Source organism: Protopterus annectens, chromosome 13.part0, assembly GCF_019279795.1.
Source record: "Protopterus annectens isolate FY-2018-M chromosome 13.part0, PAN1.0, whole genome shotgun sequence".
Taxonomy (NCBI): domain Eukaryota; kingdom Metazoa; phylum Chordata; order Ceratodontiformes; family Protopteridae; genus Protopterus; species Protopterus annectens.
The window spans coordinates 1,009,126,365-1,009,153,362 of NC_056747.1; the positions used below are offsets into that span (position 1 = coordinate 1,009,126,365).

The 26,998-nt window shown below is 41.6% G+C and overlaps 1 protein-coding gene across 1 annotated transcript in view; it reads right to left on the minus strand.

Annotated features, from left to right (window-relative positions):
• LOC122788080 (death-associated protein 1-like) overlaps positions 1-26,998 on the minus strand; it is a 614,327-nt gene that overhangs the window by 465,648 nt on the left and 121,681 nt on the right. The gene's annotated exons all lie outside the window — the stretch shown is intronic.

Sequence of the window (26,998 nt, forward strand, 5' to 3'; positions counted from 1 at the left end):
TAGCATGTCTGCTAGGATGTTTTCTTTTCCCGGTACAAATATTGCCTGTAACTGGATGTTGTAGCTCAGAGCCATATTCCATAGGTCCAGAGTCATTCGGCATAGGGGTATGAATGAGTGCCTCCCTGTTTGTTGATGTACCACATGACTGTGGTGTTGTCTGTCCTTATCATTAAATGGCCTTCTTTGAGGAATGGTCTGAAATTCTGGATTGCTAGTTTTACTGCCAGCATTTCTTTTTGATTTATGTGCAGGTGCAGCTGGTCTGGAGTCCATAATCCTTGTATGCATTTGTCCAGCATGTGTGCCCCCCAACCTAGGTCTGAGGCGTCCGTTGTAATGGTTTGGCTTGCTTGCAATTTGTGGAAGGGCAAGCCTGGGTTTGACTGGCATGCTTAAGCCCACCATAGGAACTCTTGTTTCAGGCATGGGATTAGTGGTATTTCGGTTTCTAAGCTGTGCCTGTGTTGAGACCATAAATTCTTTAGGTACCACTGTAGCTTTCTCATATGCAGTCTGGCATGGGGGACCAGGATTATGCATGATGCCATGAAGCCCAAGGCCTGCAGTACTTTCCTTGCTGTTAGTTTGTTCTGCTTTGTTAATGCCAAGAAGTAAAGAGGGAGTTGTTCTTGTTTTTCTGCAGTTAGGAATGCCATCTGTTTTACTGTGTCCAATTCTGCACCCAAGAATGTTCTTGTTTGGGATGGTATCAGTCTTGACTTTTTTAAATTGACTGTGTATCCCAGGGCTTGTAGTAAGCAAATGACTCTTTGTAAGTCTTTTGTCAGCTTGCTTTTGTTGTCCGCTTGTATCAGGCAGTCGTCCAGGTATGGATAAATTTGGATTCCTGTAGCCTGCAATGAGCGATTACTGATGCCAGGCATTTTGTGAATACTCTGGGCACAGTAGATAAGCCAAAGGGCAATGCTGAGAATTGATAGTGCTCTGATCCTGCAAGAAATCTGAGGTATCTTCTGCAATTTGGTCGTATGGGGACGTGCAGGTATGCCTCCTTGAGATCTAGAGTTACCAGCCAACACTCCTTGCCCAGCATGGGAAGAAGTTGCTGTAGGGTCAGCATTTTGAATTTTGGAACAATGATGAATGTGTTTAAGGCGGACAGGTCGAGAATAGGTCTCCAACTTCTCTTTTCTTGGTACTAGGAAGAGTCTGGAGTAGAATCCTTTGCCCTGTTCTGTAGGTGGTACCTTTCCACAGCTCTCATCTTTGTTAATTGAGCTATCTGTTTTAGAGCTTCTGTTTTTGATTTGGAGGTAGGTTTGGCATTCCTCTTTTTACTGGTAAGGTGTGGAAATGAAACCTGCAGCCTTGGTCTATAGTTTGCAAAATCCACTTGTCTCTTGTGATATAGTGCCAATTTTTTGAAAATAAGGCTAACTTTCCGCCTAAGGGTGCTGCTATTTGTTCCCTGGTAGGCGGAGTCAGAGCCAAGTCACTGTGATTGTCCTGTTGCAGTGGCAGTGGTTGTGTCTGTGTCTCGTTGGTTATTGCCTTGCCACTGGCGTCCTCTGTAGGCACCTCCTCTGGATTGATTTCTGCCTCTGAACGTCTATTCCTGCCTCTCTGAGGTTTAGAGGAGTCTGGAAAGGACCAATTTTTGAAGGCCAGTTCCTGCTAAACCTTGGTGGCTGAACCTGTAAGAAATCTTTAACTATTTGTACAGATTTTGCCTTCTCTTCCATTTTCTTCATTACTTGCTGGGCAGGGGAACCAAATAGACTGACCTTATCCATAGGAGCATCTAATAGCTTTGCTTTAACATGATCCGCAAGACCTGTTCTTTCAACCATGCATGCCTTCTTATAACTGTGCCAGTCATGGCTGATCTAAATGAAGCCTCCAGTGCATCATAGCCACATTTTAAAGAATGGTTACTAACCTGCTGAATGTTATTCACCATTTCTAAAACATATTTCTTATCTAAGGAATCATCAGAGGACAGTTCTTAGTTAACTGATCAAGCATAAACTCTTGGTATTGGATCATATGAAACTGACAGTTCAAAGCTCTAGCTGAGAGAGTAGCAGAGGTGTAAACTTTTTACCCCATCTCTAAGGACCTGGATTCCCTTTCAGAAGGAGAGGGTTTTTGCTGAGGTGCTACTGCCTTAGGCCCCTGGGAGATAGTCTCAGGATCTGCAAGGAGCCTTGTATAGGTGGTGATGAGTGTCCGGGACCCTGTAAAACCTATCGGGCTTGGCAGGGGCTGGAGGTAAAGTATCAGGAGCAGTGCAAACATCATTAAATGCATCATCCACAACAGGAAGAACAGGAGGTATAGCTAAGGGCCTATGTTATGTAAATGTAGAAAGGTCCTAAGCCTTTTCTTGAATCAGAGAAATCTTGTCCCTGCCATTGGAATTGCTCTCTCATGGCATGTAAGGTTTCCCCAAAGGAAAATTCCTCTGGTGGAGAGGCAGAAGGGATAGATTCTTCAGCATCGGAATCTTCATAAGTAGAAAAAGGAGCCTCTGGATGGTCTGTATTGTCTGAAACATCAGAAGAATCATCTGAGGACACTGGCTCAGGGGGCTCTGCTCTAGGTCTCTTTTCTGGAGGCTGAGAGGCCCTGTCTGGGTGAGATTGGGATCACCTTATTAAAGAGATGAGATCCTCTGCCAGAGTAAGCATTTGAGAACTGGAACTGGGCCTGTGGGGGGGGGGGGGGCTTAACAGGCACAGATTTAGCAGATTTGGCTGCTTTAGCCCTGGCAAAGGCCTTTATAGACATGGCTGCAGGAGGCCTAGCAGCACCACGTGCTGGGGTAGAGACATCCAAAGGGATGGTGTCCGATAATTCTAGAGGAACCACATTAATAGGCAAAACTTCAGAGGCCGATTCAACTAGGGTAGCAGGAGCCTCGGTAGTAGTCATGGATTCGGCTGAAGATAGACCCGTTTGCTCGGTTTCAGCCGAAACCGAGACACCATGTTTGCTTAACCGTGGTTTCGCCGAAACCGTGGACCGCGAGTGTCGGTTTTTTCTTAATAATTTGAGAAGTTGGAGGATCCACGCATAATGTACGCAAAATCTGAGCCGAAAACTGTTCAGCAAACTCCGACCGGTTGAAGGAAGCACAGGCTAAACAGGCTGCGTGGTCTGGGCCTAAACAAGGTAAGCAGTAAGAGTGGAAATCTTTATGAGGTATTTGTTTCACAAGTTAAACAGTTATTCACTTTTTCTGACATCGGCTGAGGCAAGAAAGAGTCCCCAACGGGTACTTAGCTTTAGAAGTCTGTAGTATTCGGTAGTAGTAATCTCTGGATCTGACTGACCGGCACTTGCGAACAGCTTCTGCTCACGCGGCAAGAAAGACTGAGGAAAATGGCGTCGGCTGATGCCTTTATACCCGAAGTCCAGCAGAGATGATGTCGGGAGAAGTGCGACACCAGCCGAGGCCAGACCCAGACTTTGGAAAAGGGCTGCCTGACGACAGGACAACCCATTTGTTAGGACTGCGGATGCATCCTTGAAGGACATCCACATCAACCTTACAAACAGCTATAATCTGATTATCAATTGTCATGAAGCTTGTGTTTCTTTTTCTTGTGAACTTCACTACTTATATTTTCTCTGTCACATCTCTCTCATATGTTGAAAGTCCCCCAATTTCATTTTTTCTTGATTAAAAAGAAGCAAAAAAAGCAATGGAGATCTTCCCTTCTCTGGGAGTATTTCACTATTTGAGATGTATGGCTTGAGCCAGGTTTCAGATAGGGAGAGGATGTCACAGGTTAAGTATAACAAGTTAGGATAATTAAGTTACTCATATGAGTAGCTTAGGTTCTAGCAACATAGTCTTCATTAATCGATATATACTGATGTACTGCATAAGCGTGGGACTGTAAGTCCCATACATATGAGCAGTACATCAAGAAAGCCGCAGGATAACAGTGAAAAAAGAGGAAGAGCAGCACAGCGCCATTACATAAGGACATTATTTAAGAAAATCGTTTAACTTTTTTCCTAAATAATGTTATTGTATAATAGCAACAGCCCACGGCTGGGTGTGGGTAATGCTGATTTCCCATGGTTGGCTTTGTTTAGTCACTCGGGTTTCAGCCGCATGACCAAACCACACCAACCGCGGGTAAATCTAGCATTACCCACACCCATGGGTAATTGCTATAGTAGCAACAGAAAAGACAGGTGAGATTAATTTGTGGTTCTGACTGTATAAGACAGCCCCTACTTTCTAACAGCCCACATACATAATGCATTTCTGAGAGAAAATACTGAAGGTTTCAAAACAGTAAAATCAAGCATTTGTCAAAATAGAAGCCAAATAAAACCTCCTGCAAACAGAAATTCCCACAGGAAACACTGACAGAAATAAAATATTAAATTATAAATATATTTTTAAATAAAACATAAATAGAAACAGAATAATAAATCTAATAATAAAATGAGAGGCAGGGGGTCCCCAAATGAGCAGTAAGCCAGACAAATCAGCACTGGATCCTATGAAGAGTCACGAAGCTAAAGCAGACATCACAGCAGTACTCCAATACATAGATAATTAAAGCCTGAGCTACTGCCTAAGACCAAGCAAGTAATACAATACTTGATCTGGAATATATTCCTAAAATGGAAAACAAATGTCTTAGTAACTGCTAAGACTTGGTCCTTAAGCATCAGCCTATCAAGATCTTTACCCAAATCATGGAAATGGGACAAAAATTCCAATGGTGATTTCTCAATTACTAATAGAGAAACTAAGTCAAGATGTGATGGGCAAAACCAAGAGTAATGACAGTAACATAGTGTGAATAGTTACAGTGAGTCTGAATGAAGTAAGCGTTGGTTTTGCACTGATGCAAACCATAAGGTAGTACAACTCGGACACCTTATTTGCTGGAGTACAGTGAGTGTTGTCAGGTGTAGTTTTAGAGAAATAATGGGGAAAAGGCTTTGGTGGAATTCAATTCCTTAGCACAGCTGTAAAATCCTGATCTAATTAATAAATATATTCCTTCTTCTATTCTTGCTAGAGATAGGCAGTTGACTTAGAAGCTCCTCCTCATAAGACTGTATTTCTCTTCTATATCCTATAGATGTAGATATGCCTGGGGATGAAAAGGCCTCAACTGAGTGGATGGTGGAACCAATCACTGTGCAAATATGCACCAAATCACAAGTCAGTCACTGTTTGGACAAGTACAAACATCCAATATGGCCAAGGAAAGTGAAAAGTTTACATACATTATGTTACTTGGGCTTTATTTATTTATTATTTGCATTTGTTTACAGAGATGGTCCACTGGGTCAGAGTGCGGCAATTTTCAGTGGAGGCCTGGGGAGAAAAGCTCCACAATAAAATACCCACAATACATACAATACAACAGATCAACATGATCAGTACATACAATGCAAGAGCCACAGTTGAGTACCACAGGCTATGAATGACAACTGAATAAGCAAGGTAAAAATCTAAGTACAATATTATATTACAATATCAAGAATAATGTAGTTTACACAATTAGAATATCACAGGTTAAGTATAACAAGTTAGGATAATTAAGTTACTCATATGAGTAGCTTAGGTTCTAGCAACATAGTCTGAATAATTAACTCTTATGAAGCCTTAGGCTTAAATACAGGTGAGCAAATATAACAGATAGTACCAGCATTTAGTTAAGTAAGTGATTTGAGACAGAAAGAGTGATAACAGAGTAGTAATTAATAAAAATATAGGGTAGTATTACACAAGAGAGTCAGGTTTTGGGAAGTGCAGTTTTGGCACATGTGCACTGCCATAGAGAGGAAAGGTGTTCTCTCAGGCATTTCTTAAAGAGAGCTGCATTGCTGGTAGTCCTGAGTGATGGTGGAAGGGTGTTCCATAGTTTTGTAATAGAAAAGGAGTATCTGAGCATCTGAAAGGTTTGTTTTTTTCTACATTCAGGAGCAGTTGGTTTTCAGATGGGAGAGGTCTATTTGGATGATACTGAATAAGTAGAGAAGTAAAGGCAGGGCAGTTTGATGTTTTGAATGAATTTATATGCGGTGGTTAACTGTAAGTGTTAGACAACATGGGAGTTCTAGCCAATTTAGTAGGTGTAATGAGGAACAATGGTGAGACGAATATTTTGCAATGGTTACGAATTTAGCAATTTTGTTGTAGCACAAATCAAGTTTGGATTTCAGAGAGGGCTGGATATTAGTAAAAAGAAGGGTACTGTATAGAACAGATTGTAGCAATAAGGAAGAGGCTAGGGATAGTTTTGTGGAGTGGTTGAGGACGTTTTGATCTGTTTTTTGATGTTGCTTTTAATATGTGGGTTGAATGTTAGGTTTTCATCTATGACACCTAGTGGTTTTGTATTTGGTAGAACTTCAATGACAGTGTTATTTTGAGAATGAATAGTGAATTCATCCTTATTTAGGAAAGTGTATTTTTAGGGCTAAATTTAGTTTTGTTGGGGTTTGGGGTGAGATGATTATTGGTCATCCATGTTTCGGTAGAAGTGAGAGACTTTAAATGAGTTGCTGTAGTTCAGATGTGGAACTGGCAGAGCAGATGATGGCCAAGTCATCTGCGTATTGGATGACAGTACCTTGACTAGGAGTGGTGTAGAAGTTGTTGATGAAAATACTGAACAGAAGGGGCCATAGTATGGATCCTTGGGGAAACCTGTGGTTGTGTTGAGGAATGGAAAAAAAGAATATTGCCACTTGGTTATTTTTTGTTGCCTGTTTGTGAGGTAGTTTGAGAATCAGTTTAGGGTTGGATAGAGATGCCTAAGTTAGAGAGTTTAGTGAGAAGTAGAGAGTGGGAGACTGTATCAAAGGCCTTAGAAAGGTCAAGAAAGAGTGAAGAAAAAAGAAGTTATGTTCTTACCATAACGTTCCATGTGAGTTGTCCATCTCACCATTCATTTTTAACTGATGGGTTCAGAGCCGATTCTTGGCTCCAACTCGGCCATTTTTTACAAGCTCGAGGTCTTCAACTAGCTCGAGGCTAATCCCCTATCCCATGATGCCCTAGTGTGCTCCTTAGATCTTGTACAGACCAATCGTGTACCAGTGCATCCCTCGGGGAATTTCCCGTTGGGAGAATTAGGGCAAAATAGTTGCTGCATTTTCTATTTGTGGAAGTGGCAAAAAGATCGCAGCAAGGCTGGCCCCATTTGTGGAAAATGCTCTCCACTACCTCTTGTTTGAAGGACCACTCGTGAGGCAACAGTATTTCTCTGCTGAGTTTTTCCACAATCACATTGGATCTTCTCGGGATGTGTGTTGCTATTAGAAAGCGTTGGGAGGAAGTTTCCCACTGCCAAACTCTGAGGGCCTCTCGACAAAGGGGATATGATTTGGTTCCTCCTTGTTTGTTTATGTACCATACCACTGACAGATTGTCTGTTTGGATTGCAATCATTCCTACAGGTAGAGAACCTTGGAATGCCTGCAACGCTAGAAGCATCGCTCTCATTTCTAAAATAGTGATGTGCAAGTGAACCCCATGTTATTGCCACATGCCTTGGTCTGTTCTTCCTAGATAATGCCCCCCCCCCCCCATCTGGTCACTGTGGATAGTGGAGCTGGAGAACAAGGGGTTTACCTACTGTCACCTGGTCTGACTGAAGCCACCAAAGTAGATTTCTTTTGCAGGCTTGCGTCAGAATAATCTTGTGAGACATCGGAAGCGTCTGCATTGACCATTGTGCAAAAAAAAGCCACTGCAGGATCCTCATATGCATGCATGCATGCCAAGGGAATTACTTAATAGCATCTGCTATTGTATCCAGCACCTTTAGAACCTGTCTGGCTTGAACTTTTGTTTTGTGTAGAAGATTCAGGACTTGTTTTCGAAAAAACTTGAATTCTCTCTCCTTTTGGAAGGTTTACCATCATTGAGACTACATTTAATTCTGTTCCTATAAAAATGGTATGTTCAGATGGCAATAAGCCAGATTTCTTGTAGCTGATAGTAATTCCTAATTGTGCAAATAGTTTTAAGGTTGTGTCCCTTGCTTGGATGAGTAGTTGCTTGGTGGTAGTGGTGGTTAGGAGCAAGTATGGAAACACTCGGAATCCTAGTTGCCTCAGGTGAGCCATGACTACTGCCATGCATTTGGTGAACACTCAGGGGGCTGTAGTCAGGCCAAAGGGCAGAGCCCAAAATTGATAATGACTGGCTCCCAGCCGAAAGCGCAGGTGACTTCTGGATGGCCTGTCCATTTTTATGTGGTAGTACGCATCCTGAAGGTCTATTGAGCACATCCAATTGTCTTTTCCTAGAAAAGGAAGTACTGGCTGCAATGTGACCATCCGGAACTTTGTCTTTTTTAATGACTTGTTCAGTCTGCTGAGATCCAATATGGGTCTCCAGTCCCCTGTCTTCTTTGGAACTAAAAAGAATCTTGAGTAAGTTCTGGATCCTATTTGGCCTGTGGGGATTGACTGGATGGCTCTTTTTTCTAGCAACTTTTGAATCTCTATGGTTGCTTGATCCCTCTGATTGGGTGGAACATCCGGGATTCTTTTGATTTGCGGAGACAGCATTGAAAAGGGTATTGAGTAACCTCTGGATATGATTCTTTGTACCCATCTGTCTTTTGTAATTTTTAGCCAGGCGACTGGGTACAAAAACAAGCGTCTCCCACTGCCTCCAGAGTGAGACAATGGGGCTCCTCTCAGGAGGGCTGAAAAGGCTTACCCAAAAAAGATTAGCTGTTGCCTTGGTTCTGCGGACCCCCTCTGCTGCAAGGTCGGCGTCTTCCGTTATTACCTCTTCCTCTGCCCTTGAAGGAGGGTTCACCACATGTGTCAGGAAAAACTTTCTGGGATTTCCAGAACCACATCTTTTTCCCCTTTTGACTCTTGGGATAGGGTCTGGAAGGGGTGGAAAAATGTACTCCACAGCAGACAGAGTTTTTCCCTCCTGTTCACACCTGGTTAAAGTCTCTTTTACTTTAGGCCTGAACAAGGACAAGCCATCAAAGGGGGTATTTATAAAGGATGACTTGAAGGGTTGCGCAAAGTTACAGAGGCACATCCAGGAGTGTCTCCTAAGGGCGATTCCTGAACACGCTGACCTACTCACTCCATCGGCTGCATAAGGGATTAGCCTCATGGACGAGTTCACCAAGGAGTTGAGGGTGGAGAGCTGGGATGATATTTTCTCTGGTATCACCTCAGCTAATGAACCCTGGAGAGAATCTCTTAGCTCTTTTTTGAGATCTCTCTGTAACCTAGTAAAGTGGGGTAAATAGTTCAGAGACCTGAGGGTAAAGGCCGCTGACGAAAACATGCACTTTCCATATCTGTCCATTCTGCACAAATCTTTATTTGGAGGATGAACAGATGAGGATGTTTCCAATAACTCCGTTTTAGTGGCTGCCGCCACCACGATAGCATCTACCGGAACACCTTTTTTTAAAAAAGCTTTGTCTTCTGGGCTGGTGATAAATTTATTAGGCCTCCTAGGGTCAGGCTCCACTGTGTCTGGAGACTCCCATGCCTTTCGACAAACTAACCCTCTAAATTAAATGGGCTATTAAGTATAACTATAGACTACAACTGCTAAACACTTATAAACTTAAGTGCACACTTTAGTAATGATTAAAGCCAAAAAATACACTATCAAAACACTCTTAAGAACTACAAGACGGGATACGGTAAGGGTAGGTCGAACAAACAAAAGACCTACAGAAATAAAGGGATTCTATTTTTAATTTTTAAATTTTAAACTAGAAAAATTAGAAAAACTATGTGGTAGAACTACTACCAAGCTATTCTCAACAGTGATAGAAATAACCAGCTTAAAACATGTAATAAGTATGAAAATATTTGCCACTTAGCCTGAGCTAGTCAAACAACGCTCGATCTGTTTCCATGGCAAACAAGATCTGGGGAGCACACTAGGACATCATGGGATAGGGGATTAGCTTTGAGCTAGTTGAAGACCTCAAGCTTGTAAAAAACAGCCAAGTTGACTCCGAACCCATCAGTTAAGAATGAAGACTAGATAGGACAACTTCACATCAATTTTTGCAGCATCTCAGGCCCAGTTAACAGTGACCATTTAGGATATAAGAGCTGTAATAGCGCTGTGACCTGGCCTAAAATCATGCTGAGTGGGACAAAGGATTTGGTTGTGAAGCAGATAATTAAGTTGAGTATGAATGCATTTTTCCAAGACCTTAGAGATGGGTGAGAGGAAAGCAATAGGTCAAAAGTTTGAAATGTCTGTGTTGTTTCCACCTTTATGAAGAGGGTGAATGTATGCATTTTCAAAACTGTAGGCACGTACGACTCCTGAACAGATCTGTTAAGAAGTATACTGATGGGATAAGCAGAGTTAGCTGATATTTGTGGGAACTCTGCAGGTAGATTGTCAGGAGCTTTGGTGCCAGGTTTGAGTTTAAGCAGCAGTTTTTTTATAGTGGTGGTAGGTATAGATGAAAGAGAAAAGCTGGATATATACAGGAAGTGGAGGTATTTTGCATGGATGGATTTGAAGAAGTTAAATTGGTTTGTGGAAAGGTGGCAGTAAGATAACCTATGACATTGATGAAATATGAGTTGAAGAGTGAGGCTATTTCAGTGGGTGTTTTATCTGGATTTGGACAAGGATTATTATTTGAGCCTGGGTTTAGTAAAGAACTGATAGAGCTCCAGAACTTTTTTGGGTTTTGCTTATGATGGCTTTGTAGACTAAGGTAATGTTCTTTTTTACTTTTTATGACAAGAAGCTTTACTTGCTTATGGAGTTGTTTATACTGTATGAGGTCAGAGGGATTTATTTTTTTATTTTTTGCCATAATTTCCATGCTTTGTCCTAGCAGCCATGAGTTGCTTTGTGGGTCCAGTAAGCCAATTGGCATGAATAATGTTTACTCTTTGTCGGAGTGGAGCTAGATTGTTTAGGATCTTGAGAAATGTTGAGTTGAAGAACTTGACAGCCTCATCAACGAGAAGGACTTTTAGTGCATCCCAATTGATGCTTTCTAAAGTTTCGTTAAGGGTAGTTGGGCAGAAGTGGGGTAAGTCTCCAGTTTGTGTTTACTTAGTGTTGGGATAGTTTTATGTAGTATAAAGGCAGGTAGGTGGTCACTAATAGTACTGAGGAGTGTCCCTGTGAAGGAGACTTTATTTGGGTTGGAGACCATAACTCAGTCCAAGATTGAGCCACTGTCATTGTTTTTGTTGGGTCTAGTTATATAGGTAATTAGCTGGGTGAAATTATATAGGTTGTTATTGAAGGAAGGATGATGGTAGGAGATATCTAGCCAGTTAGTTTTTACATTGCCCAGGATGATTATTTCATTTTTTTATATTATTTGTTGTCCAAGCAAGGACTTCTTCTAATATGGGAATGTTACTGCCTGGAAGGATATATAGGGCTACAATGTAGAGGTTCTTGCAGTTATTCTTTTTTAGGAAGGATATTAATATTTTGGCTGCGGTGGTGGTGCTGCGGTAGCATTGTCGCCTCACAGTAAGATGTTGTCCTGTTCGATTCTCAGCTAGAGCGTCTTCTGTGTGGAGACATGCGTGAATGGGTATACCTTTGCTGAAGGCTGTGCGTCAGGGCCGGCAACTCGGCATGTAAAAATCTACTGCCAATCATTAGCGGACCGGAGTTCCGCTGTGGCAACCCCTAACCGGGAAAAGCCGAAAGACACAACAACAACAACATTAATATTTTGGCTGTGGAAAAACGTGGGACAGACTAAGTATATGAGACTACAGTAAAGGTGTTTGGGTATATCAGTGTGATACCTCCACCTTTTTAAGGGCTCTGATCTTAAACAAGCATAGCCTGGAGGGTAGGAATTCAGCATCTTTTATGTAGGGTTTTAACCATGTCTCAGTAGCAGCTATAATATCTGGTTTGTTGTGAGCTACCCAGGCATGTAATTCTGGGATTTAGTTTCTGATACTTTGAAGGTTAAGGGTTGTGAAGTTCAGAGATTTATAGGAGTTGGGGGGGGGGGTTGATAGGGAAGGAGATGGGACCTGGGTTGGGATGTATGTCTCCACATTTCGGTAAGTTAGAATATGTACATGGGAGAATACTGGGTTGCTGTTTCTTTTTTGTTTTCTACTGCTAATTTAAAGCAGAGTTTGTATTATTGTTGTCTTGAAGGAGAAGGATTTTTACTTTGGAGTACAAAATTATGTCTGTTACATATAGGCTAGAGGATACTTCAGAGAAGCTGGTAAGAGATTGTGTTTCTATAGATGTTACAGATGTAGTTGTGACGACTAGGGAGAGATGGGCGAAGGCTGCCAGCCTAGTCAAATAGAATTTGATATCTAATTCTGGCATTTGTAAATGAATGTAAAATACAGGCATGTTTTCTTGATAATAAATGTAAAATACAGGCATGTTTCTTGAGTGTAAAGAAAACACTGTATAATGTGAACTTCAAGATTGTTACAACATTACCCTCTTGCTGTAAAGAAAAACTAAGTCAAGCCTTTCAAATTTCTCTTTTGAAATTGAAATGATTTTATAACATTCCTTGATTTTTAAAGTTGGTTCCAGTCAGGCTGGCTGAAGACATTCTGTCTATTGTGTTAAATAAGGACTAATTGCTAGAGTATATATGTGAAATGCCTTTTAGTGTTATTTTTTCCTGTGCAGGTGTTAGCTTGCTAAACAATAGAGTTTCTATTAGCCTGGGAACTCACAGTAGGTGTCAAGATGATACAATATGAATACTGGGAAAACCTGTTGTTGTTTGTCATTCGGCTTTTCCCGGTTAGGGGTCGCCACAGTGGAACACCGGTCCGCTAATGACTGGCAGTAGATTTTCACGCACGCCAAGGTGCCAGCTTGACATCCAACCTTCAATGAAGGCACGCCCACTTACGCATGTCTTTCGAACGCCACCCAACAGCAGGGAGGACATGCAGACTCCACACAGAAGGCACTCCCCGCACTCCAGCCAAGAATCGAACAGGAGAACCTCTTGCTGTGAGGCAACAATGCTACCGCTGCACCACCGCGGCATAATACTGGGAAAACCTAAGTGTCAAAAATGATGTAATCTGGGGAGGACCCAGAGACATATTTGTTAGTGATGTTTTATAAACTGTGTCTCACAAGAGAGAGATAGGGAGCATTTTGATGTTGATATCCAACTTATCAGCACACTACTTATGCTCTTGTAGGAATAGTTAAAGCTAGTAAAGATTAATTAGGTATTTTTCTTTGAAATCAGACCTGTCCTACTGTATTACTTTATGTTTCTGTGTGATCTCTGAACTCTTAGATATCTCTGTGGCGTAGTAGTTTTGTCTTGTGTTTTAATTATTTATTATTAAATATTTTTAAAACCTTCTACCTGTGGCTGCTTTGTGTAGAGATAATCTCTAGAATACATTGCATATTTATAGAGGTTATTGTAATAAGCCACTCTAAAGTAAGCCTTGACTGTTAGTCATATAACCATTGGATATTAATATTGCACAGTAATAATTGGACACCCTTTTAAGGGCCTTTTAGTAGCTGATATTATTAACTGGGTAGTGGCAGTAATTACTACCGTGTAGTCTGGGTAAAGGGGCACAGTTGGAGAATCTGTGTCAGCCTTTCCCAGGAGTGTCTGTGAAGTTGTATAAATACTTATCTCAAAGAGCGTGTGCGTTGTGTCAGCTACTTGGCAGGGACATGAAGCAGTGGTTGGACAGAGAGGGTACGGGAGGTTGTAGCTTGCCCAGTTAGGCTGAGACCTGGACCCTATAGCTGTGCCAGTGGGGAGACTTATTGGGGATCTGGTGAGCAAGGGAGCAGCCAGCCCCAGACTGACTGTGATCTCTGTGTGCACTTAAGGGAAATAGTACTTTACTGTGTGTATTAGTTATCCTTTCCTCTTCTAGGAGACAACCTCCCTGGTGTTAGTGGTGAGGATTGAGGTTCCTTGATTGCTGGGCCAGGATACGGTCATCACAAGTGTTTGGAAGTGGTGGGATCTACTTCACACACTAATTAGCTTGTAGTGGTGTGGGTAGAGCGAATTCCTGTAGCTTATGTGCAGTGATCTCTGAAAGTGTTTTGTACTCTAAAACAGCCACACAGTGCATACTCAGAGTTCAGATCACAATTGTTTTATTTCTTTTGTTAGCTTAGTGTTAGTCAGGGTGAGCAGGCAGCAAGTCAGCAGAGGAGTATGGAAAGCTGACAAGGAGCCAGCTGGCGGAGATGTGGCAGGCTAGGGGACTGGTGCATGGAAACCTGGCTAAAGCAGACCTGATTGCAGCCTTGGTTAGAGCTGCATCAGAAAACAGCAGCCTGGAGGACAATCAGACTGACGGTGGAGCTACAATATCCTCGGAGAATGGACAGCTCAACCTTTCTGCAGTGGACTTAAAAATCCAGCTGGAGCTAAAGAGACTTGAGTTGGAGGCCAGGCATATGGAACTAGAAGCAGCCAAGAGAATCAGGAGCCTAGAAGCTGAAGAAAATGAACAGCAGAGGAGGCATGATAGGGAAATGCTGACACTTCACCAGAGTCATGGAGGCAATGGGAAAGGGAGTAACCGGACCCCCCAGAAGCACAAAAGGTCAGTAAATTTCTTCCACATTTTAAAGAGGGGAATAATTTTGATAGCTTCATTCATATGTTTGAGCGGGTATGTAAACAGTATGAAGTTGACCAAGGGCTCTGGGTACAGTTCCTGACCTCCTTACTCCATGGTAAAGCTGTAACTTCTTTAGCAAAAATGCATGACACTGACTGTTTTGATTATACTGCTGTAAAAAGACATTTGCTAGAATGTTTTAAGCTAACACCTGAAATGTATAGGAAAATGTTTTGTAAGTATAGACGCAAGGCAGATGAAAATGTATGTGAATATGTTGTTGAACTGAGCACTTATTTTCATAGCTGGGTGAGTGGATGTCAGGTCACCACTTCTGAAGGGTTGGCAAACCTTTTGGTAAGGGAACAAGCCCTTAGCACTTTGCCTGAGGACATGAGGATCTGGTTAGCTGATAAACAGTGTGCTACTTCAGAGGAGTTGGGGAAGAAGGGAGGCCTATACCTAGCAAGCAGGGCAGCCCTGCACAGGAAAGGGACCCCAGTACTGCTCATGGGACTAAAGGAACCCATGGTGGGCAGAACAGACTGCCCCAACAGAATCTGCCAGTAGCAGGGGAAGCCACTAGTCCAGGTACACATCCAGGAGTTAGGGTTGAATGTTTTGAATGCAACCAGTTGGGCCATGTGGCATAAAGATGTCTATGGAGGCAAGGTGGGGAGTCAAAGGTGAGGGAGCCAGTAAGTGGGAAAGACAAAATGCCAATAGTGGGTTGTCTTGAGAAACCAGGGTATGGAACTATCATCCTGCAGATGTCCTGAGAGGGAAGGATTTGGATGAGGCAGTACTATGTACTTATGCAGTTAAAAGCAGTGAGGCTAAGAGACATACATGTGGGTCTGGTAGCCTGGGGGAGACCCAGACAGACTGCATACTTGCAGCCAGGACTGCTGAGGTGGTTACTTCAAGGAGTGAGATACGCTGTAGCAGTGAGACTAAAGGTGAGCCACAGCTGCTTGTGGGTACTGATGTTCCCTTGGACAGAGTAACTGCAAAGATAGAGGTGAATAGTAGTACCCAGGCTGACAGTGAGGCACCACTGTCAGAGGATGCCTGACTTCCTATGGAAGGGGAGCTGGGAAGGGTTAACAGGAGAGACTTGAGACAGGCACAGCTCTCAGACTCTACATTGCAAGGCCTGAGACAGGTAGCTAGGGAGGCACCTGATTCTCAAGGGAAGGGGGAATCTGTATACTGGAACAAAGGGTTACTGTACAGAGAGTGGACCCCTGAGGGAGGGCTAGAAGGTGAGAGAGTACAGCAGTTGGTAGTGCCTAGAGCATACCGTCTGGCACTTCTAGCCATAGCCCATGATATACCCTTTGCAGGTCATATGGGTATAAAATGTACAAAGAGGCATATTATGCAATACTTCTATTGGCCTGGAATTTCCAGAGATGTAACAGGGTACTGCAGGACCTGCGAGCAGTGCCAAAAGGTAGAAGACAAGGTGAGAGCTCCTTTGATGCCTTTGCCTGTGAATGAGGAGCCATTTCAGAGGGTAGCTATAGATATTGTGGGTCCTCTGAGAACCCCAAGTTCCACAGGGAAAAAGTATATCCTAGTGATTGTAGATTATGCTACACAATACCCTGAGGCAGTGGCTTTGTCCTCCACTGAGGCCGAGAAGGTGGTAAATGTTTTGCTAGAGATTTTCAGCAGGGTAGGTTTCCCAAAGGAAATACTGTCTGACAGAGGTACCACTTTTTTGTCAGACCTGCTGGCTTGTCTGTAGAAGTCCTGTGGCGTGAAGCATATGAAGACCACCCCCTACCATCCCCAGACTAATGGTCTTGTTGAGAGGTTAAACTCTTCGATCAAGTCCATGCTACGGGCATTTGCAGATCAGTTTAAGAGGGACAAATATTTGCACTATCTGTTTGCTTACAGAGAGGTTCACCAGGAATCCACAGGTTTTTCACCCGTTGAGTTGCTGTATGGGCACAGGGTAAGGGACCTCTAGATTTGATTCAAGATGAGTGGGAAGGTGAGTGTGAGTCTCACAAGGAGTCTGTTGTGGCATACATCCTAACCCTCAGGACAAGGCTCAGGGAACTCACGGGCTTGGCCAAGGAGAACCTGGCAGAAGCCCAACAACAGAAAAAGGTGTGGTATGACAGGAATGCTCGAGCTAGAGAGTATGCTGTAGGGCAGCAGGTGATGGTTCTCATTCCTGTCAGACATAACACACTACAAGCAGCTTGGGATGGACCCTACAAGGTGGTAAGAAAGGTAAGTGATGTTAACTACATGGTGGAAGTGCTATGCAGACGGCAGGAGCACAAATTGTACCATGTTAACATGATGAAACCTTACCATGATAAGGAGGCCCTTGTGCTGAGCATTTGCAGTGGATTGCAGGAGGAGTCTGAGAGAGATCTTGTGACTGATCTCCTCAGTGCGGCTCAGGCTGACACCTCGGTGGAAGGGGTAGCAATGTCCCAGCAGCTATCTCCTACCCAGGTTCAAGAAATCCAAGCAGTGTTGCAGAAGTTTGGGGGCATGTTCACTGGGAAACTAGGGAGCACCCACCTGGTGAAGCACCAGGTGGATACAGGACCCCAAAGGCCTATCAGGCAGGCCCCTTATAGGGTGCCTGATAGAGTCAAACAGACTCTGAGGGAGGAGGTACAGGAGATGTTGGAACTAGGGGTGATTCAAGAGTCCAACAGTCCCTGGGCCTCACCAGTGGTGTTGGTGCCAAAGATGGATGGCAGCAACAGGTTCTGTGTGGATTACATGAAATTAAATAGTCACACAGAGGCAGATGCTTACCCCATGCCTAGGAAAGATAAGGCCCTAGAGCAGCTGGGTGGGGCTAAGTATCTTACAGCCACTGATCTTACCAAGGGTTACTGGCAGTTGCCCTTGACTCCCAGTGCTAGAGAGAAGTCAGCCTTTGTGACTCCTTTTGGCTTGTATGAGTTCACAAAGATGCCCTTTGGGATGAAGAATGCCCCAGTGACTTTCCAGAGGCTGGTAGATCATATCTTAGCAGGAGCAGGAGGGTTTGCCCTTGCTTACATGAATGATATTGCTATCTACAGCCATGCCTGGCAAGAGCACCTTCAGAATGTCAGGGAGGTGCTGGGCAGACTACAGAGGGCAGGGTTGACCATTAAGCCGAGCAAATGTCAGGTGGGTATGGCAAAGGTCTCCTACCTAGGACATAGAATGGGGAGTGGTAAGATAAGGCCAGAACCTGCCAAAGTGGAAGCTATTCAGGCATGGCCTGTACCTGTTAACAAAAAGCAGGTGAGGGCATTCTTAGGGACAGCAGGGTACTACAGAAAGTTTGTTCCCAATTATAGTACCATAGCTGCTCCCCTCACAGACCTGACGAGGAAGAACAGGCCAGATAAGGTAGTGTGGACCCCAGCATGAGAGCAGGCATTTCAGAAGCTTAAGTAAGCTTTGAGAGGACTCCCTGTGTTAGCCAGTCTGGACTACATCAAAGACTTTGTTGTGCAGGTGGATGCTTCAAACTATGAGGAGGGGGGCTGTACTTAGCCAGATTTCTTCAGAGGGAGAAGAGCACCCAGTGGTTTATCTCAGTTGTAGGCTCCAACCCAGGGAGGAATGATATGCAGCAGTAGAAAAGGAATGTCTAGCCATAGTGTGGGCACTACAAAAACTTCAGCCTTATTTATATGGAAGAAATTTCACTGTGATGAGAGATCACAACCCTCTAACATGGTTAAACAGAGCCAGTCAGCAAAATGTCATGTTACTAAGATGGAGTCTGGGGTTGCAAGCACATGATATGACAGTGCAGCACCACAGTGGGAGTAGCAATGCCAATGCAGATGGGCTCTCAAGACTGGGAATGGGGTGAGGTACACACAGATAGACCTGACAATCTCAAGTGATGTTTCTCAAGGGACACTTGAAAAACTTGCTTGAGTTCCCCGAGGGGGAGAGATGTGACGATTGGGGAGAGATGGGCGAAGGCTGCCAGCCTAGACAAATAGAATTTAAAATCTAATTCTGGCATTTGTAAATAAATGTCAAATACAGGCATGTTTTCTTGATAATAAATGTAAAATACAGGCATGTTTCTTGAGTGTAAAGAAAACACTGTAAAATGTGAACTTCAAGATTGTTACAACATTACCCCCTTGCTGTAAAGAAAAACTAAGTCAAGCCTTTCAAATTTGTCTTTTGAAATTGAAATGATTTTATGACATTCCTTGATCTTTAAAGTTGGTTCCAGTCAGGCTAGCTGCAGACATTCTGTCTACTGTGTTAACTAAGGACTAATTGCTAGAGTATATATGTGAAATGCCTTTTAGTGTTGTATTCTCCTGTGCATGTGTTAGCTTGCTAAATAATGGAGTTTCTATTAGCCTGGGAACTCACAGCAGGTGTCAAGATGATGCAATATGCATACTGGGAAAACCTAAGTGTCAAAAATGATGTCATCTGGGGAGGACCCAGAGACATGTTTGTTAGTGATGTTTGATAAACTGTGCCTCACAAGAGAGAGAGATAGGGAGCATTTTGATCTTGATATCCAACTTACCAGCACTCACATGTAAGTTTAGCACTGTGATTTGTTTGTAGGAATAGTTAAAGCTAGTAAAGATTAATTAGGCATTCTTCTTTGAAATCAGACCTGTCCTACTGTATTATTTTACGTTTCTGTGTGATCTCTGAACTCTTAGATATCTCTGTGGTGTAGTAGTTTTGTCTTGTGTTTTAATTATTTATTATTAAATATTTTTAAAACCTTCTACCTGTGGCTGCTTTGTGTAGAGATAAGCTCTAGAATACATTGCATATTTATAGAGGTTATTATAATAGGCCACTCTAAAGTAAGCCTTGATTGTTAGTTATATTACCATTGGATATTAATATTGCACAGTAATAACTGGACACCCTTTTAATGGCCTTTTAGTAGCTGATATTATTAACTGGGTGGTGGCAGTAATTACTACCATGTAGTCTGGGTAAAGGGGCACAGTTGGAGAATCTGTGTCAGCCTTTCCCAGGAGTGTCTGTGAAGTTGTATAAATACTTATCTCAAAGTGTGTGTGTGTTGTATCAACAACTTGGCAGGGACATGAAGCAGTGGTTGGACAGAGAGGGTACTGGAGGTTCTAGCTTGCCCAGTTAGGCTGAGACCTGGACCCTATAGCTGTGCCAGTGGGGAGTCTTATTGGGGATCTGGTGAGCAAGGGAGCAGCCAGCCCCAGACTGACTGTGATCTCTGTGTGCACTTACGGGAAATAGTACTTTACTGTGTGTATTAGTTATCCTTTCCTCTTCTAGGAGATGACCTCCCTGGTGTTAGTGGTGAGGATTGAGGCTCCTTGATTGCTGGGCCAGGGTAAGGTCGTCACAGTAGTTTTGTAGTATATATAACTTATTTAGAGTGTTATTAAGTGTAGTAGGAGATAGGAGGATAGAGAGAGGGTGAGGAGTACTGTATTAGAGATAGATGACATAGTAGGAAGGGGATGGGTGTTTAAGTTAAGGAATTTAAAGATGCCAGTATTAAGCTATAAAAATTGTTTGGGGTAAATAGTTCTTGGGCTGAAGATGGGGGTGGTTAAAGAGGAGATTAGTTGGCTAATTAGTGGAAGTCAGTGAGTGTAGGGTGATGGTGAGGTACAAGTTAAAGTGGTAGTGATGTGAAGATGAGTGTGTTTGGATGAATTGTAATGATGGGAGGAGCTAGGGTGACAAGAAATGTAACTGAAATGGGGGGTGAGAATGGGGGTAAGGTAAGGGAGCAGAGTGAGCTCGGGGGTAGCAAGGGCAAAAGGAGCGGGCTGGATCTGATTCGCATTATCTGCAGTCCTCAAAAAACTATCAATAAGGTAGCAGACCTGAGCTGGGCAAACTATACAGTACTGTTAGAAACCTTAAACTGAAAGGACACTAGCATAAAGGTAGAGAGAAAGGGCGTGAAGGGTGGAAAATCAGATAAACACTATTATTCAACTACAGTTAGACAACTTTTACTGTGTGAAGTAGGGAAATAATTCTGTAAAGTGGAAAATATGTAGAGTGAAAGTAAAGGGACTGTTAGGAGCAGCTGTAAAATAAAGGAGAAATTACTGTACTACTATTAACTGTTTAGTATTAGTAAGTCGGGAAGTGCAGGCTTGAGAAAAGTTAGCAAGAAATAAGGTGGGTATTACCAAGACATCCTGGTGATGTGCTGCACTTTACAAAATAGAAGCAAATATTAATAAAGATTATATTTGAAGGGAACATACATTAAGTGTTCGAACAGCGTTTATACCAAGTGTGCCACAGGGTAAGTTGGTTCTCACAGTGGTGTAAATTCACTGGATGGGAGACTCATAGGAGAGACTGTGTTAGCAGCTATAAAACGATATGTGTTCGAACAGAGCTTATTCCAAGTGTGCCACAGGGTAAGTTGAGTCTAAACAGCAGTGTAAAGTCACTGGATAGGAGACTCGTAGGAGAGAATGTGTTAGCAGCTATAAAACATTAAGAGTTCGAACAGTGCTTTCTCCAAGTGTGCCACAGGGTAAGTTGGTTCTCACAGCGGTGTAAATTCACTGGACAGGGGACTCGCAGGACAGAATGTGCTAGCAGCTATAAAACCCACATGAGCAGAGTGTCTAATCTCTGTTTAAAGAATAGATTAAAAATCACATCAGCAGGCACATGCACACCACCAGCCGATGTGCATGTATTCATAGGTAGTAGTGGGGTTAAATAGGACTTTGCTTTTTGACCACACTTAGTCATTAGCCTGAGGTTACCTGCTAGAAGAAGAGGGACTATTCAACACCCAGAATGCATAGCATATAACAGCCTTAGCAGTATGCAGAGCTGCTTTCACGTTATGCCATCTGGTAAATTGTGAAATGGTTATACTAAGTTAATAATAAACAGGTACTGACTAGGTTAAGGGAAACAGCTAAAAGAACACACAGTAGCTGCTTGCACATAATATAAAAAGGCAAAGTATAGCTAGCAAGTAACCTTTACAAGGAGTTGGCTGATGCACTTGTAAATTTATTGTGCTGTTGAATATTTAAGAAATTATATGAACTTAGGATAGATGCTAAAATTTTTGTAAGAGGGATCTACATTGAGCAAAACTGGGTGGGGAGTAAAGTGCTCTGGATTGTTGTCTAAATGGATTTATAATGTAGAGCCACTGAGCTGAAATATTTCTAAGGATGCAAAAGGTAAAGGTTTTTGGGTAAATTTCAAAATGGAAGTACCAAGGAGACATGTTGAATAATTATGGAAGGGGAAACTGTGAAACGGTTTATAGGGTTGGCGAACTGTAGCAGTACATAGACCTTTAAGGAGTTTGGTGGGCTGAAAGTGGGATTGGAGAGGAAAGTATACATTAAATCATCTAGGGACTAGAGGGAAATTGGGATGAGGAAGTAAGCATGGCAGTCAGAAGCTAACACATTAGTGTGAGACAGTCAGTTTACATATGCTCATTCTGAAGTTCATAGATTGACTAAACTGGATACTACAAAAAAAAAAAAATTAAATTAAATGATTCCCATATTCACTTAAAATAAAAAAAAGTCAGATGTGGGAGGAGATTGGCTACCTGTTACTGATGGCAACAAAAATATTAGAACCTCACGGAAGTGGAGTGGGGGTGTTGCCTGCCTGACCAAAACTGAAAGTTATTTTGTCTCTGTAAGCAGAAGCCATGATAACAAAAAATAATAATTTATTAAACTAAATTAAAAAAAATAAAGTCATACAGCCTTAAAGGGGCACTACAGGATTTCTAAAATCAGTTTCTTGCTAGAGGACATTGTTTACATTTTAGTGCTGTGTAAGTTACATGATCACAGAAAGGCAGGGTTTTCAGAGAAGCTTGTTAGCGTACTGCAGATCAGATCTCACAAACTTTAGTGGGGGTGGGGTTAGTTGTTAGAGGAAGTGCTAACTTATCATTTGTCCTTTTATATTATCCCTCCCCTGCCTATGTACTATTAAATTAGCTGAATGACTGGTTTTCACTCAGCAAGAGATGCTATCTAGTCACATTCAGATCTGCAGCCTTTGCAGCAGTGAAATTAAATCTTCTTTAGTATGTACGTTTTTTTTGTAAAACTGCATGGAATGATTATCCCAGCCTAGGCAATTGTATTTTCTTTTGTTTTTGTTTCATGCTTGTTGCTACATGCTTTTTTTCCTTCACTGGTAATTATGTCTCATATGATCCGCATTAGTGTTTCTTATTAGTGCACTCATGCAGAAATACCTTTATAATCAGTTTCCCTCATTTCACAGGACAACATTGTGTTGGACAGCTGCATCTTCCAAACAAACCTATTGAGCTACAAATGTCCTAATATTCTAAAAGAATAAAATCTTTTGCAACATTTCAATAAAAGTGTCATGCAACTTTGAAACTGAATCTTATTACTGTACTAAAAGTATTTTCCCATTAACTGTTGCCCTTCAGGAATCAGATTCTAAATGTTTGTATAATACTGATTCCATCCAACTGAATTTATTTTCTTTTTTCTTCCCTGCACTGTGGCAAAATGTTTGGAGCTTTCACTCCCTTCCCAAACATCTGACTGCTGTTGAGTTACACTGATTAATTTTTAAAAGTTGAGGGAAATGTAGTTTATATACTTCCCCACATTTTCCAATGTATGTGTGCAACATATACTCTGAATTTGTACCCCTGTATGTCTTACTGCCAAGCTTGAAATTCAAAACATTCTTGAATGTCTATCAAATTTGTATATATATATCCAAAATTGGATATGTGATAATGCATGCATTTTAATAAAATTATGTATACAGTGCACAGTTTTAGAGGTGTACTTCGCTGTTACTATTGCAACATTTGCTCCAAGGGGCCCCTGTTGTGGCTGAGATGGCTGTGCTGATCAGACCTCTTATGCAGAAGGAAATGAATAACAAAAGCAAATGTGTGTCAAGAATTAAATATGCCAAAGTTAGAGATAGATGAGGCTCAATTACTAACAGTTAGGATATGAAGGGATGAGATAAAAATGGCTATGTATAACCAATCTACAGGAAAGTCCCCAGGAATAGATGGTATTCCCATGCAAGTTTGGAAGTCAGGTGGGAAAAATGATAAAGATCTGGAAGGATTTGTTTAACAGTATTTTAAGAGGAGGAGCAGTACCAGCATCCTGGAAGAAGGCGGTGGTACTGGTAATGCCTAAAGAGGGTACAGATCCATCGGATCCAGCTTCGTACAGGCCCATTTTAATACTAAACCATGATTATAAAGTGTTTATGTCTATAATGACTAAAAGAATGGCAAAAGTGATACCAAAATTGATAGATATGGATCAGCATGGTTTTGTGGAGGGGAGGCAAACATTTGACAATTTTAAAAGAACACTGATGATCCAGAGGGAAGCAGAATGTAAGAAAGTACCAGTTTTATTAGTGGGGCTTGATGCAGAGAAAGCATTTGACAGAGTAGACTGAGACTTCATGAGCAGGGCAATGGAAGCATTTGCTTTCCCTGATACAATTATAAGGCTGATTAGAAGAATATATAAGAAATCGGAGGCACGAATTAAAGTGGGTGGGGTCCTCTCCTATAATTTCTGCTTGAGTAGAGTTCCCTTTGTTGTTTGCATTATATTTAGAATAAGCAGATTATATTATTTTATACATGACAAAACCAAAGAGGGACATTTCAGTGTTGTGGAACATTTTAAGACAGAAGAGACCAAACAGAAGATAATACAAAAATTGAGAAACTAGAAGTTTTGTTATATGGATATGGATACTAAGATACAAGCCATTAAAATGTTTTTAGTCCCTTTAGTCTTATACACAGGTCAGGTATACTTTTATCAACCAGAGGAGAAGTTGTGTTGATTCTACCAATAGAACAAGGTGGACTAGGATTACCTAATTTATACATAGCACAAGCAGAAAACTATAATTCAAAGTGGAAAGGAATGATGCTGATACAAGGAGGAAGTTCAAGAAATAAGAAGAGATTGGGATTTTGGATGCAAACTCTTAAGGAGAACAACCAAAATCATACAGAATATTATATTCATAAAATAGCAGGGAGTATTCCAAGAACCAAACCAGCACAAGAATGGAGAAAAGAGATTTTGCCAATAGGATGACTGTGGTCAGGGGTACAGATAATAGGCAAGAGGAAGCTGTAATTTATTGCAGAAAACTGGCAAAGGAACCAAAGTATTGAGAAAGGGAAAGGTAATAGAATGGGAAGAGGCCAAGAATTTATTTGGACTGCAAGTTAGAGATTGCCTTCCCTATCAAGGACTGATATCAGAGTATAGACAAAGAGAAAGAAATAGGGGCCTCCTAAATGAAAGACCAGCACTGGCAGAGTTTTTGATAGAATCTAGAACAGAAGCTGCCATTAAAAAAAGGAATAATTAGTAAAGCATATAAAATATTGCATGATAACTATAACAACCAATAAGAGGAGCTTAAAAAGGATTGGGAAGACAGACTGGATAAGCAAACAAAGAGACAATGGGGGATATATGTATATCTCCCAAATATGCACCAAAGTCTAGAAGATTTTAGGATCTTTGCCTGGAAGTGTTTACATAGGTGTTTTTATTCTCCAAGTAGACTCCAAAGATGGCAAATGTTGGAGGTGTGACAGCAAGAGGGAGGTAGCTGGGAATGTGTTTTTTGGGAGTGTAATGAGCTGACAGACTTTAGGGATTCCCTGCAGACCGCTCTGTCGGAGATGATAGGTGAGCAGATTGGACTGACTAGGGAGATGATTTTTTGAGTCATGCTACAGGATCAGAATTGCCTAGACATAGTAAAGCCTTGCTCAGTCTAATTATGGTGTCTGCCAAAAATGCAATTACTAGAAAATGGAAATCAAAGTCTAGACCAACTTTACTAGAAGTAGTGAATATAATAACAGAAATAAAACAACTGGAATTGGGATCTTTAGAAAAGGGATGGAGCAAACTGCATAGAAAAAAAATGGGAATTGTGGGAACAATATATGCAGAGCAGGAATGAGATTTAAGAGGGAGGATTTGAATGAGCCATGTAATACTCAACTGACAATGACTGGATGGTTTATAAGTGATGTATAATGTTTGCAACTACAGTTGTTTCACTAGTGTCTGTGATGTAAACTACAACTAAAGTGTTATCATTTTGTATATTTTTCATTGATATAAATGTAAGATTGCCTTTGTCAAAAATAAACATAAATGAAAGTGTGTGTATGTCGCTATGTGTTTATCGTATATATTGCCTTGGTTTATAATGTATTTGCTTTATATCTTTATGTGCTTACAGGTCCACAAATACGTAGACACATATACAGAAAATATATGTGCAAGTCTATAAAAATCTCTCTATTTATTTGTGTGTCTGCATGTATATATGCAGATGTACACACACACCCAGATGAGTGTTGGATGTACACATAGCCAAAAAAGCTCCAAGCAAAAAATGACTAAAAACACCAGGACTCCACGGCTAGAAAGCAGCAGACTTTTTAATGACAGTGTGGTCAATGCGAACCAGCACCAAGTAAAACTGCAGTAACAGTAGTCAATATGACCCAACACAAAGTTAAAACAATAAACAGTTAAGCGCTTTCACCTAACCAATGTCAGGCTTCATCAGAGGATGTACACATACATGCACACATACACACACACTCATACACTGGAGTACAGGAGATATTTTGACTAAGGTGACGGTATAACTGCTCCTAACAGCATCCATGTCACTGATCTTTTACTGTTTGTTTAACAAGTAGTAATCCTTTCCATTTCTTTGACAAAACTATGTGACTCAAGTAACAAAGTATTCTTTCCTTTAGTCATCTAAATTTTTAGAGATAATCTTACCTGTGTATTGGTACACTCTGACCCAGCACACTTTTCCGGAATCCCTACTGTTACCTTCTATTCATGGTGATACTTCTATAAAGGGTTCAAAGGCATTTTTGATATATGCATTTCTTGTACTGTATGCCATTCTTCAGCACCGAAAGTGCCATCCATCAGTAGGGTACATAGTCCATTCCCTCCTGCTTGACCTCATTCAGTTATGCCAAACACAACACCCACACCAAAGACCCTAACCTTCACAGACGCAGAAATAGAACTTCTTATCACAGTAGATTCCTATCCCAAGGTATCCTGTACTTACGGAATAAACTTCCTGCACATGTCAAGCAATGCAACATAAGGGCTATATTCAAAAATATTCTGGATGAATAGCTCGGAAACCATAAATCCTCCACAGGGTATACACCATGGTGCTTTCCAATGGCCTTCCGAACTGCATGCTTAGTATATACATATGAACTTATCAATCTAATATACAACTACAAATGTCCATGTTGCATATAGAACATACATGCAGACAAAAACATTACTTTATTGATTTGCAAATTTCCACAATCCCTCTCATTTTCATGCGATTCTATGGTCATTAGTGTATA